Source organism: Nicotiana sylvestris, chromosome 1 (genome assembly GCF_000393655.2).
Source record: "Nicotiana sylvestris chromosome 1, ASM39365v2, whole genome shotgun sequence".
Classification (NCBI taxonomy): domain Eukaryota; kingdom Viridiplantae; phylum Streptophyta; class Magnoliopsida; order Solanales; family Solanaceae; genus Nicotiana; species Nicotiana sylvestris.
Genome location: NC_091057.1, coordinates 35,619,912 through 35,633,620, shown reverse-complemented (window position 1 = coordinate 35,633,620; position 13,709 = coordinate 35,619,912).

Here is a 13,709-nt window from a genome sequence, read left to right as displayed (position 1 = left end):
ATAACCAGCGAAGCAATCTACAAAGGATTGGAGTTCATGCTTAACGCAATTATCGATCAGGATGTGTATATTTGGCAGTGGGAAATCGTCCTTGGGACTTGCTCTGTTTAAATTCCAATAGTCAACACATACTCTGACCTTCCCATCCTTCTTCGGAACTGGCACAATATTAGCTAACCAGGTTGGGTACTCAACCACCCTGAGAAATTTGGCCTTGATCTGCTTGGTAACTTCCTCCTTGATTTCCAGGCTTATGTCTGGTTTGAACTTTCTGAGTTTCTGTTTTACTGGCGGACACATGGGATTAGTGGGCAATTTGTGAGCCACTATAGACGTGCTTAAGCTGGTCATGTCATCATACGACCATGCAGAAATATCCTCATACTCTTTTAGAAAGCAAATTTACTCTTCCTTCTCTGTTGGTGACAAGTGAATGTTGATGCGAGTTTCCTTGACGGTCTCGGAGTCTCCCAAATTTACTGCTTCGATCTCGTCCAGATTGGACTTAGGCTTATTCTCAAAGTTTTCAATCTCCCTGACAATTTCCTCAGGTATCTCATCTTCTTCATCTGAATCACTATTCTCATATTCTGTTGCCTCATTACATGTCACAGTCACTGGTTCTTCAATAAAAGTAATAATAATGTTGTAGAAAGGAAAAATGTAAAGATAGTAGTGAATAATAAAGAGCAAATGCGTTTGATTAAAACTGAAAAATCATCTTGACAAAGTACAGCTCGATGAATCGAGCATTTATTTTGAAACAAGTAAATCTTAAAACAAAATTACGGGAAATCTTAATTGCCTAGAATGGCTATAGAATTAAAATGTGCCAAGGTACCGAGGGACTCGGCAGGCTGGGGATGGTGTAGCGGTCCAATTCCTGAGAACGGCTCCCTTCACCACAGTCTGAATAGTGAGGCCTTCTTCCTCCTCCTCCTCAATTACGGCACTGCAGTTCATGTCTTCATCCTCTAAGAACAAATTCTTCAACCCAGTTAGTGCTTCTTCTTCTGTAGTCCCCCATAACATATCAGCATGGTGAAAAGCATGTACCAAACGTGGCACTGCCTATTCAAGAGGGTAATACGGTCCACTCCATGGAGGCGACCAATCCCTGTACTCTTTCCATGTGTACTAGTATTCGAGCCCAAAGGTGGTACCATGATTTTTCAACTGTATTGGTTTGGTGATACCTTGGAGGTTCTTTCCCAATCCTTTGTCAGATTCATATCCAGACCATGCTAGTATGCTTTCTATTTTGTTACTCCACCACTTATCCTTATCGACGGCATTGACCCATTTGATATGATGATAGGTTTCCCCTCCTAGCCTTCTTCTATGTCCAATGGTCGGGATAGTTTGACTAGTGTAGATGGGGTTACTTCCATCTCTGTGAATGATTACCTCCTGGTAGTTCCATTCAAACTTCACGGCTTGATGTAGTGTGGAAGGCACGGATCCAGCGGCATGGACCCATGGCCAGCCCAACAGAAGATTATATGAGGCTGGTATGTCAAGCACCTAAATTCAACGTCAAACCAAGTTGGCCCCATCTGCAAGAAAAGGTTGATTTCCCCGATCGTGGCCCTGTGTGACCCATCGAAAGCCTTCACATTCATGCTTCCTACTCGTATCTCATGGAAACTTTTGTCCAACCTTTTCAAAGTGTCCAATGGACAAATATTTAAGCTTGAACCTCCATCAACCAATACCTTGGCAATAAACTTGTCTTCAAATTGCACCGTAATATGCAATGCTCGATTATGATTCAGCCCCTCAGGTGGTAGCTCATCCTCATGAAGATGATCTTATGACTTTCTAGTACTTGCCCAACCATGTTGGCCATTTCTCCGCTAGTGATGTTATTGGGTACATAAGCCTCGCTTAACACTTTCATTAAAGCGTTCTTGTGTGCCTCTGAATTTTGCAATAGTGACAGGATAGATATCTGAGAAGGGACTTTGTTTAGATGGTAAACAACAGAGTACTCCTTTGCCTGCACTTTCCTCCACAGGTCATCTGGCCTGGTCTCAATGATAGGCTGCCTAGTAGTGGCCTCTTTACTTGAACCTCCCAGGTGTTTAGGTGTATAGACTCTTCCGGTTCTAGTCATCCCGTGTGCAGTGTCATATTCCTCTACCTTGATCTTACCTTTCGCCGAGCCTAGACGACATAATCCTAGGATATTGCTTTTGAGTTGAATGGGGGTGTGGTCGATACCGTCACAGTGAAAGGTGTGACCGCTTCTACTTCAAATGGAGCTGGGGTGGCTGCAGGCGGAGCTACTTCCACCTCGAATGGAACTGATGCAGTTACCTCAACCTCGATTGGTGCCTGAGTATGAACCACAATAGGAGTAAGTGTGAATGTAACCTTAAAGTCATCTCCTTCTTCAATAATCTCGATCGACCCCTCAAGGTCCCATTCTTCATTTGTCTCTATCACATGTACACTATCACCCCTCTGATCAGGGAGGGGATTGTTGCGGACATTAGGTCGGCTTCCTTTGCTTGTATGACCTTGTTGTCAATTAGCGTCTGGATCTTATCCTTCAATGTTTGGTACTCAGTAGTAGTGTGTCATTTCATACCGGAATGGTACTCACAAGTTTTGTTCGGATTGACCCATTGGGATAGATTTTCTAATGCCACAATGGGAATAGGAGTGACGTAACCTGCGGCTTTCAACCTTTCATACAGTTGGTCGATGGGCTCAGCAATGGAGGTGTATTGTCTGGGTGGCTTGTGGTCGAAGTTTGGTCTTGGACTTGGATAATTTTGGCGATCTGGCGGTGATTGGAAGTGGGATAGTTGGGAGTTATAAGTGTGATGGACAGTGGCTAGTTGGGAATATCTGGGAGATGAAGGTTGATATGTAGGCGGTGTCACACCTCCTTTTTCGTCCCCGCAAGGGGTGAAGGAGTTTTTCCAATTAAAGTACAATCGAAACGGGATTTGTTTATTTATTTCATAGTCGTCACTTGGGAGATTTAGGGTGTCCCAAGTCACCAATTTAATCCCGAATCGAGGAAAAGAATGACTCTGTATTACAGTCCGCGAACCAGAAATCCGGATAAGGAATTCTGTTAACCCGGGAGAAGGTGTTAGGCATTCCCGAGTTCCGCGGTTCTAGCACGGTTGCTCAACTGTCATATTCGGCTTATTTATCTGATTTTATGCAATTATGCGCTCATGTGCAAGTTTTAACTCTTTACCGCTTTTATTATTATATTTTAAAAGAATGTGAACATCTTTTAAAAATATGTCTTTGGATTGCGTCACATGAAATGCACCCGCAATCCGGAACACATTTTTATTCAATGTTTTGGGATTTGGATTTGGGTCGCATGAAATGCACACCCGAGTTTAAGAAGGTAAAATTATTAAAATGCGCGCCTAAAGCGGTTAGCGTATTTATTATTTTGGGTAAGGCCGTGGAGTTCGCTAAGCGGCCGATCCCGAGTTCTAAGTAATTAACACATACATTTTTGTGAGGGACCCGCAATCTGTGCGTTTTATTTGGCGAGGCTCGTCTCATTTTTATTTAAAAGGATAATCCTACAGTGACTACATTTTTCTATTAAGTTCGTCTCTAAAATAAAAGAAAATCTCTCAATTAATTACATGCTAAAAAGACGTAACTTATTAGTTATTAGTTTACGGCTAATGCAAATGGAAAATTACAATCGAGTTTGTACAAAGAGAGATTGTTCTATATTCTATTATTTAATAACACTAGAACATGAGATTGACACACAATAATATCAAAAACAAATTAACTATTCTTTGATTAATTTAAACTAACATTATTAGATGAAGGAGTTATTATACATATGCAACCCCATTACTCATTAATCAACCAACTACATTTTTATACAAAGAAAGGAAAATTCTATTCAAGCACAAATCTAAACAGGAGGAATTCAACAGGAACAAAGCCTGGTCAATATTTCATTTCGCCTCAAGCCAAGAGTGTACAAATGTGTACCTGGAAATGGCAATACAAGAAGAAGAGAAGTAGGAGTCAGCAACAGTAATAACACAGCAACGCAACAGCAACCCAATAGCAGCAATTTGAACCAGATTCAAGGCCCAAAAAACTTTGAAGAAAACCAAACAAGCTCAATAGAACAAACCCAAAATTTTGTAAACAAACTAAATAGCAACAACCCACGCGTGTATTAAAACCAAAACTAAACTCGTTTCTCACTTTGTTTTTGTTTTCTCTTTTTAAACTCTACCACACTCTCTTCAGATTTTCAGAATGTATTCCTCTCTCAAAAATAATCCTCTCTCTAAAAAACCTCTTTAAAATGTCCTCCTAAAATGTCCTCTCAAAATCGTCCTCCTAAAATCCTCCCTTTTCTATGTCAAAATGACTCTTATTTATAGCAAGACTCTTGTCTTGAACCACTAACCCGAAATATTCTTTTAATTGCATGCCTTGCCCCCACTACTTAATGTTTTTCTTATTTAATTCCTTTGTCCCCCATGCCTACATGTTTTGTCCCCCACCACATTAAACAAATATATCAACCTCACTCCATTATATCTTGTCTCCCATGCTTAACTTAAATAATTACATTATTCCCCCACTACATTATGTCTTGTCCCCCATTATATTAAACAATTATATCACCTCCCCACTAACTTATGTCTTGTCCCCCACCATGTACTATTTTAATATTGTTAATGCCTAGTGGACAGAGCACTTAGATTAAATAATTGTTCAAATGTTCAATTCCAAAAATACCCCTCCGACCTTACTAAAATTACCATTTTACCCCTGAACGTACTGCAATTTACCAATCTACCCCCATCAGCTATAACCAATTCACCTAATCAATTCCAACCAAAATACAGCAAATATAACCAATTTCTAAACAAATTCAAACAACAAATCCCATGAACACAGATTGAACAACATCAAATTAATGGGAATAAGTTAACCATATTGGGAACCAATCCTGGTTAACTTAGACAAAAATGAATGAGCAAGGCGACAACAATATTAACAACAAAGATACATGATTCAAACTAAATCAAAAAATTAAAAACCAAAACATAAACTCACATTAAATCACTGGATTAAAAACAAACTTCAAACAAAATGAACATGAATTAAATCTATATTAAACAACAAACATGACGGATTCAAACGATTTAAACTAATACTCTTCTATATTAAAACTAAATCCTTTTAAATTAATAAAACAAACTAAAGAAATAATTAATTGAACTTCAACTTAAATCTAAAAACATTATAATTACTAACAATTTCTACCTAAAATAAACAAGAAAAATGAAACAAACTGAAGAAAAAAATAAGAAAAACGATAAACATGAATTGGTTAAACCAACTAACTGGATCGGAACGACGATGAACTTGAACGAAAACAAATCTGCCCAGAAACAATTATCGCACCAAAATAACTCGACGCCGAAGACGACCACGAACGGACGATCAAAGAAGATGGTCGGTTGGTATCGTTTGAAAACGAGGCAGTGGCAGCAGTGGTCGACGATGGGTTGTTCGACTGAAGGAGATGACGAAGAAGTAGCAACCATGGGTTAACTGGTGCTCGGCGGAGAAGAGAAGGAGGGGGGGTTGGCTGGTTTGTTTGGTCGTGTATGGACGTGAGGGTGGCGACTGGGTGGTCGCCTGGTATGGTATTGCTGGTTCGCTGCTGGGCGTGAGGAGGCAGGCTGGGCGACTGGTTGAGCTGAAGAATGGCGAGACAGCAGCTGCGTTTCCGGGGGTGGTCGTTTGACAATGGACGCTGGTGGTCGACTGAAGAAGATGGTCGTTTGTTGTGGCTAGTTGGCTATGGAGATGCTGGTTGTCGTTTGGACGTGACGATGACGAACGACGGGGGCTGTTTTGGTGAGTGAGATGGTGGTCGTTTGGGCTGGTTCACGTCGTTACTGGTGGAGATGAGGAGATGAAGCAGAGGGGTCGTTCATGGTGGTCGTTTGAAGACGAAGCAGAAGGCGAGGGGCTAGGATGTTGTTCGTCGAGGGAGGAAGCCATGGGAGCTCGAGCTCGAGCTTGACGACGAAGATGAAGCGGCAGCAGTGGTCGACGTCGTGGGTTTGAAGGCAGCCATGGATGTGTGTTTTAGAGTTTTGGAGATGGTGAAGGAGAAGAGAGAAAGAGAGGGGGCGGATGGTTTAGGTTTAGGTTTAGGAAATGAAATGAAGATTAGGAGGGGTTAGGTCATTTGGGGTTATGGGGCGGACCGGGTCGACCCGTGTTGAAATGGACCGGTTCATGGGGAAGGTTGGGTATTTTTTGGGCCTGTGGTTTGAAATTGAAGAAGAGGCCCAATTCCGATTTTCTTTATATTTTTTGCTCTATTTTCTTTTACTTTCTAATTAATAAAACTAAAATTCTAAATTAAGTTATAAAATAAATTAACTTATCAAAAATACTAATTAATTCCTAGTGACAAATATCATATATAATTAAACCAATTAAGCATAAAATTGTACAATTGGACATTAAATGCTAAAATGCAAAAATACATATTTTTATGATTTTTTCATTTTGTAAAACAAACTTAACTACTCCTAACTGCAGAATTAAACATTAAATGCAAATGCGACATATTTTTATATTTTTATCAATTTAACAAATAAACATGCACAGACAAATACAAATAATTGTCCAAAAATGTCACAAACATTCTCAAAATTGCACACCAAGGAAAATCGTTTTATTTTGAATTTTTTGGAGTAATTCTTTCATAGGGCAAAAATCACGTGCTTACAGACGGTGACGCTTGGTATGTGGGTGGAGGTGTCTGATAGGTAAGTGGAGATATTGGGCCCTGGGCCACTATTACCGCCCCAACATCTCTCTTCTTCGATATGCCACCTAATTGTAGTGCCTTATTCATGGCTTGCAAGGCCTCGAATTTTGCTACCATCCCGCTCTTGATTCCTTCTTCGATTCTTTCTTCGAGTTTGATGAAGTCAGAGAATTTGTGATTTTCGATAACCATCAACCTCTCATAATATTGTGGATCCTGTGCCCTGACGAAGAATTTATTCATTTATTCTTCGTCCAAAGAGGGCCTGACCTTGGCCGCTTCCGACCTCTAACGAGTAGCGTATTCACGAAAAGTCCCAGTAGGTTTCTTCTTAAGATTTTGAATATAGAAGACATCCGGTGCATTCTCTGTGTTGAACCTGAACCGAACCATGAAATCTGACGCCATGCTTACCTAATTGGACCATTTCTTGGGATTCTGGCCGATATACCAAGACAAAGCATCCCTAGTAAGGCTCTTCATAAAGCTTCATCCGGATCTTTTCATCTTTTCCGACCCCAATAAGCTTGTCACAATAGGTCCTTAGATGAACCCTGGGATTACCTATAACATCAAACATTTCGAACTTGGGAGGTTTGTACCCCTCTGGCAGTTCAACATCCAGCTGTATGCAGAGATCTTCATTGTTCAAACCTTTTATTCCTCTGTCACCCTCAACACCTTAAACTCAGCTTGTTAACTTCTTGAGTTCTTCAGCCATGTTTTTAATGAGCAAGTCCTTCTCAAAAGATTCCGGTGTACAGGAGATTGGTTGGGTAGAATGAGGTATAGTTTCCACATATATAGGGTTGATTTGATGGGTGCCAGGAATTTGGGTGTAGTGATGGTCATTGGTGGAGTTTTATGGATTGGAAATGGGATGTGGTGTGTTTTGGGGAGTGTGGTAAGTGGTGGTTGGTGGGTACTGAATTGGTTGATGATGATGTTGCGTTAGAGTTAGTATTGGCAACGGATTGATATTTTGGGGTGGAGTCATGTATTGATTTGGTGCGGTAGGATTTTGCGGCTATTGGTTTTGTGTGTTCTGAGGAGGCGTTTGGTTCTTTGTGTTTTGTTGGTGGATATCGGGGACATTGAGGGTGAGTGACAAGTTTTTCAAGTTGCGAACCTGCTCAAGTTCTCCTTGCAATTCCAGTATCTTTTGTTCCAGTCTCAGGACTAGATCATTTGGAGCCGGATTACTACGGCCATCTGAAGTCTCTATGTTCTCAATATTTTCCTTTCGAATTCCACTTAAGTCGTCCATCTTTGCTTTTCCTCTACCTTTTGTGTTGTTTGGAGGAGGAAGAGGTGGAGGGCCTCTAGATATGGTGTGTTACACTGATGAGGCAAGTATAAGTGAACCAACCTAAGCGGATGGGGATAACAATAATAAACAAAATAAGCAAAAACAAAAAGGTAACAAGTCAGTGAGGATCCTGAAACATTTGTAGTATTTAAACACATATTGCGGAAATGTAAATTCATGTCCTACTTTGGGAACCTCATTATGCCCGAGGTGGGCCTACCAACAAATAAACTTGGAGAACTTTTAATGCCAATAAATGCTTCATTTCATAATATAAAAATAGACTAATCCCAAAATGACACTAAGATAATAATAAAATAAGTCACTACCTGCACTTGGCCTTATTACATTTTTAGGAAAAGCAAATAAATCTAGCTTATTTGGTCCCCGAAGGACCTTCCCCAAATTCGATCTACCGGACTCCATCATATAGATCCCCCAGCTCGCGCAGCCCTAGCTGCAAGTAGGCTCTGGCCAAATGTCCTCCTTCAGTTCCTTCAGCGTTCTGGCAATTTTCAATCCTCTTTATGACTTTACCTTCCATCTCTACTATTCCTCGCTCCAGATATTCCAGTTTCCTATTGGAAGTGGCTCCCATCTATTTCCACTCCTCGATCAACCGCACATTCCTCTCATGTATTTCTCGGTGCTCATTATCAGAGTCGTGTACCCTCTTGTGCAGCCTATTGTATTTGACTTGAGCTTCAGCTTCCTCATCTATGATTATGTTCCCTCGACTGGTCGTTGGTGTCACCATTCCTTTTAGATTGTCCTCCAACTATGCCAGGTAGAGAGGCTCGCACCCTGCATGATACCTGTCTGGCTCAACAATGTTCTTCTCCACAATGATTTTGCAGTGCCACATGTGCTGAGCTTGGCACTTGTAAGGGGCATCGTCGTCTTGAAAGTCTGCACTAAAATGACTCATCTTGACAACCCTTGGTACAACCTGTTTTCTGCCTACTTGCCTCATAACTCGTATAGGGACATATGGGTATATCTCTCTCAACCCGATCAGCACCAAGTGCGGAGCATCCCTAGATCTGATAATAAATTTGTTTGTTGGGAACCATTCAAACATCCACTGCACATGTTCCTCGGTCAAATTGTCGAAGAACTCTAGCCATTCTTTGGCGCTTTCCAGCTGAGCAAATCTATCTGGAATGTAAGTCATCTGCTTAGAGTGATGAAAGGCAATATGGTCGTTCCAAGACCTTTGCGGAAATTCTTGGTGATAGCAACCCTTTTGGAAATGCTCCAACAACCATACTGCAGCAACAAATTACAACCCTCGAAATGCTTGACCCCTCTTTGACAGTGCTCCAGAGCTCTGTAGATGTAGGCTATGATCATGGGGACTATGGTATATGTCTGTCCATTAATCCCTTCAATCAAAGTCTTGGCGACCATGGCCAACCTAGTGTGGATTCTTCCCTTTTTTCATTGGGAACACTATTAGGCCTAGTAAGAACACAATGAATACAAACACTCTACGGTGGATGTGACACAGAGAAGTGAGAGAGATCTCATCATGGTAAGTACAGAAAGACTTGCTATGGCAATACCTCTCGTACAGGTATTTGAAAGGTATGTAAGATTCTTTTAGGCACACTAGGTCGACATTCTTCTTCAGCCCCATCATCTTTAAAAATCCCCTGCCCGTATAGTTTTCTGGTACCAATAGCTCGGGACTGTCCCGAGTCAATCCCACAAGCCCTCCAATTTCCTATAGAAGCGGTGTCATTTCTATGTCGCCGAAACAAAACACAGCCCTTTCACTATCCCAGAATAAAGTGGCAGCTTCGATCAATTTGATGTTTAGCTCAATATCTAGCAAGGAAGGCAGGCTACCCAGGTATTTTCTCACATGTTTCTTGTCACTTGAGGAAAGGACCTCCCACCAATCTAGCAGCAATGGTGGGATGTTGCTAACCATACCAAATTTGGGGACCTCGTGCCTCATTTTTTGCAAAACAAAAAGGTTAGACCTTACCCCCACCGGACTCAGCTATTTATACATTTATGATCAACATATCGGCATTTAGTTCTCCAAATTAATGCACAGAACATGGTTGTGTCTGTTGGGATTATGGAAAACCTGATGGACTTTGGATAAGGCTTATCTTAAAGGATCATTATGTGGGCAACATAACTGATCCGACTAGGTTTGACCATGATGCATGCACAATTTTAACCAGAGTAAGGTTTCTATGGGGTTTTAGACTAGTACCCTCAAGCGGACAACTCGAGAGGGAAGGCACGGAACCGTCAACTACACCACTGATCGACAAGTTTTACCGCAAATAAGCCTTTTCAAATTTAAGGGTAGTAAATAGGAAGGGCGCAACCACTCATTAAAGTGTTGCTATAGGATTTGATACACAGGAGTGGAATATGATGCGGAGCATGATTTATGCATCAATTAATAACATGTAGTCAAGTATTTGCACGTAGGAAAATTAAATACAGCATTTTAATAATTGAAAGACAGTTACAGGGAAAAATAAAACAAAGAGACAAGTTATTTTCAGGGATAAAGAACCATAAACGCTTAAAAATGGACAGTTAAATTCAAATAAGGGAGAAGGGTACAGGATAAAGCATGTTTGGACTAATTTGTAAAAAGATAAGTTCGTTATTATAAGAGCCTAAAGGTATCCCCAACAGAGTCGCCATGCTGTCACGCCCCTTTTTTTTCCTCCGCGGAGAAAGTCCGAGTTTCGACATTCATGGGGGTAATAACTCATTTCCTTTTGGGAATTGGGTATTTGAAGAGTCGCCACCTAACGGATTATGGTGTGATAGGGCACCTAGAGCTATTAACTCTTAAACTAGTTTGCATTACCAGAGATTAGGGTAAGGGCTCGAAATAACCTTGAGGGGAAGGTGTTAGGCACCCCTCTCGGTCCACAATGGTGGGTCCCGGCCGAACTTATATTCACGAATTAGTCCATTAAAAAATAAATAGTTGAATCAAATAATTTACAAGTAAAGCACGTTGGACATTGTATAACTCAAATAATAATACAAAGGTTTTGAACAAGTTGTATATAAAACAAAGTTTTAAACATATGGGATTTGGGAAAGGAGGGGTCCTAGGTTAGTTAGCCTACAGGATCACCCCACACAATGTCTAGTAAACACTCCTCAATGAGGGGCTACACGTGGCATTAGCGTGTAGTCATCATATCCCATATCTACCCTTCCCACCCCGTGGTCTTAGCGTAAAGCGTGCTAGTAAACTTGATGATGCATACACGTGCACTACATGTCCCTTCCTTATGGCCCTAGAGGTATTTTAGGACCTCTAAATCAGGACAGTTCTAGAGGAACCCTAAGGTGCTTAAAAAGATAAAATTCTAAGGTGGCGGGCAAGAGCAAATAGGACCTTAGCACATAAGGCAGAAAAGAAGCAATTAGAGGCTCAAGTTTACCTCCACAGATAATGCATGTAAACAGCACGACTCAAACACAAATAAGTTCAATATTGTTAAATAGTATCCTAAGACATGATGTCTAGGAGAATATCAGAACACATGAGAGATGCAATTTTTATTTTTATAAACTCAGAAGTAATGGCCCTATCCGTTTGCCTACTGATTTTAAAATCAGAACAACATTAAGTAGTAGAAACAGTTTCAGAGCTGCAGGATTTGAAAAATGTCCTATGGGCTTGCCGACACGCTGAATAGCGGTATCTTGAGAGCATGATAACTACGCTTGACAAAGTAAAATAGTGGGTAGATTTTAAAATAGACTCTTGAGTCCCTATAGGCATGCTTTCTAATAGTGAACTAAAGCAGTATTTGAGAGAATTCATTTCAGGAAAACAAACCGTTAATTAGACCAACTTCGAAGCAAACTACTCAAGAACTGGATTGACTTATTTAAACTAAACTGATTTTATATCTAGGCAAAGTTTCTGATGTTGTTTTCTATAGGCATGACATCTAATTGTTTAAGAGCTGATGTTAGAAACTTGTAGGCATGATAACAAATGAAAACACATGTAAACACTCGTTATAACAGAAGTTGAACTGGACCATATCCTATAGGCATGGTATCTACTTGTGAAGTTGATTTAAGACCTATAAACATGATTTCTATTATTGGAACCACTTGAGACCTATAGGCATGATTTCTAACATGGTAAGGCAAACATAGCAAATATAACATCCTATAGATGTAACTACCCGCCCTTTTTCACTAGTTACCCCAATATCATTTACAAATTATTACATACCAAATGAATGAATTACATAAATAGATAAAAAGAAAAGAAGAAGCTATACTATAGGGAGTCTGAAGCATGCCCAACCCAAGACCTCCAATAGCCTTAAATGCCAATTTCATAGACATCATTGTCTAGGTGTGTCAAAGTTCCCTAACGATCTCAAGGATCCCGGGCAGTGCCCACACCTAGACTTTGTAACCAAATTGAGTAAGTGTAGTGTGAAAGGGCCAGCCTCAGTGTGGCAGAGTTCAGAGGGTTCTCAAGAGGATCCCAAGGTAGTACACACACTAGAGGGGGAAAAACCTAGTGACTTAGGAGTAGAGTGAGAGTGCTTGACATAGTTTGAAAGGTTTTAGTGGGAAAACAGTGTTAACAAGAGATTTGCTTGAAATAGTTTTGTAAGAAAACACATAGGGAGTTACTAAATAAGACAGTTTAAAAAGGTAAGGTGACTAACAATCAGTCAAACAAAATACAGAACCAGAAAGAGGTTCATCAGCACTTCAACACATGAAGTCAAACAGGTGCACACATCCACTTAGGGGTAATGGGGATTTGGGGTACACATGGGGCATATAGTAAGCACAGATGCACATAGGTACAAAATCAGAGGAGCCTCAAAAGGGGTCAAGGCTTTTAAAGTATAGCATGAACTGTAGAGTTAATACAGAATCAATAGGCTTAGGATAGCCAATTACTTCATACAGGAAGGTGCATGCCAGGGATCAGAGAAACGTAGTCACATTGGATCATACTAGAAGGGGATCCTAAGGGGTATATAGCATGCAACAAAGAAGACATTGAAGTATACATGTTAATTGCAATTTGAACAACAAAACCATAGATAGAAGCATATTAGAAAGATGACAAATTGAAGTAATAGGAGAAGCATATTGTTTTGGGACTTGAATTAAAATTGGAACATACCAGTAAGGGGATAGTAAGCACAAAGTGAAAGAGAAACCAGTAGTTAGCCTTGGCTTGCAGCCAGTTGACTTTAGACAATAGTAAATAACACAAAAGAGAGCAGAAAGCTTTTAATGTAAAAGAGAGAGTTTTTGAACCAATGTTTGTGTCTATGTTAATGAGAAAGTAGGTATATATATAGTAGTTCGAAACTAGGTAAAATAAGGCAAGAATCACAATAGTATAGTAATTATAGAACTCAGCACCAATTAGAGCAAAATCAGTACAAATATTTCCATAAGTTAAGGGAATTAGTTCAAACGGTAAGAACAAGTAACAAATAAGGAAAGAAACCAATGTAGGACCAATAAGAAAAGATTTTAAATTCAGTAAGTATCGGGTAAACAATTAGGGTTAAGTTCAGAAAACTCTAATTAAGGAGATAA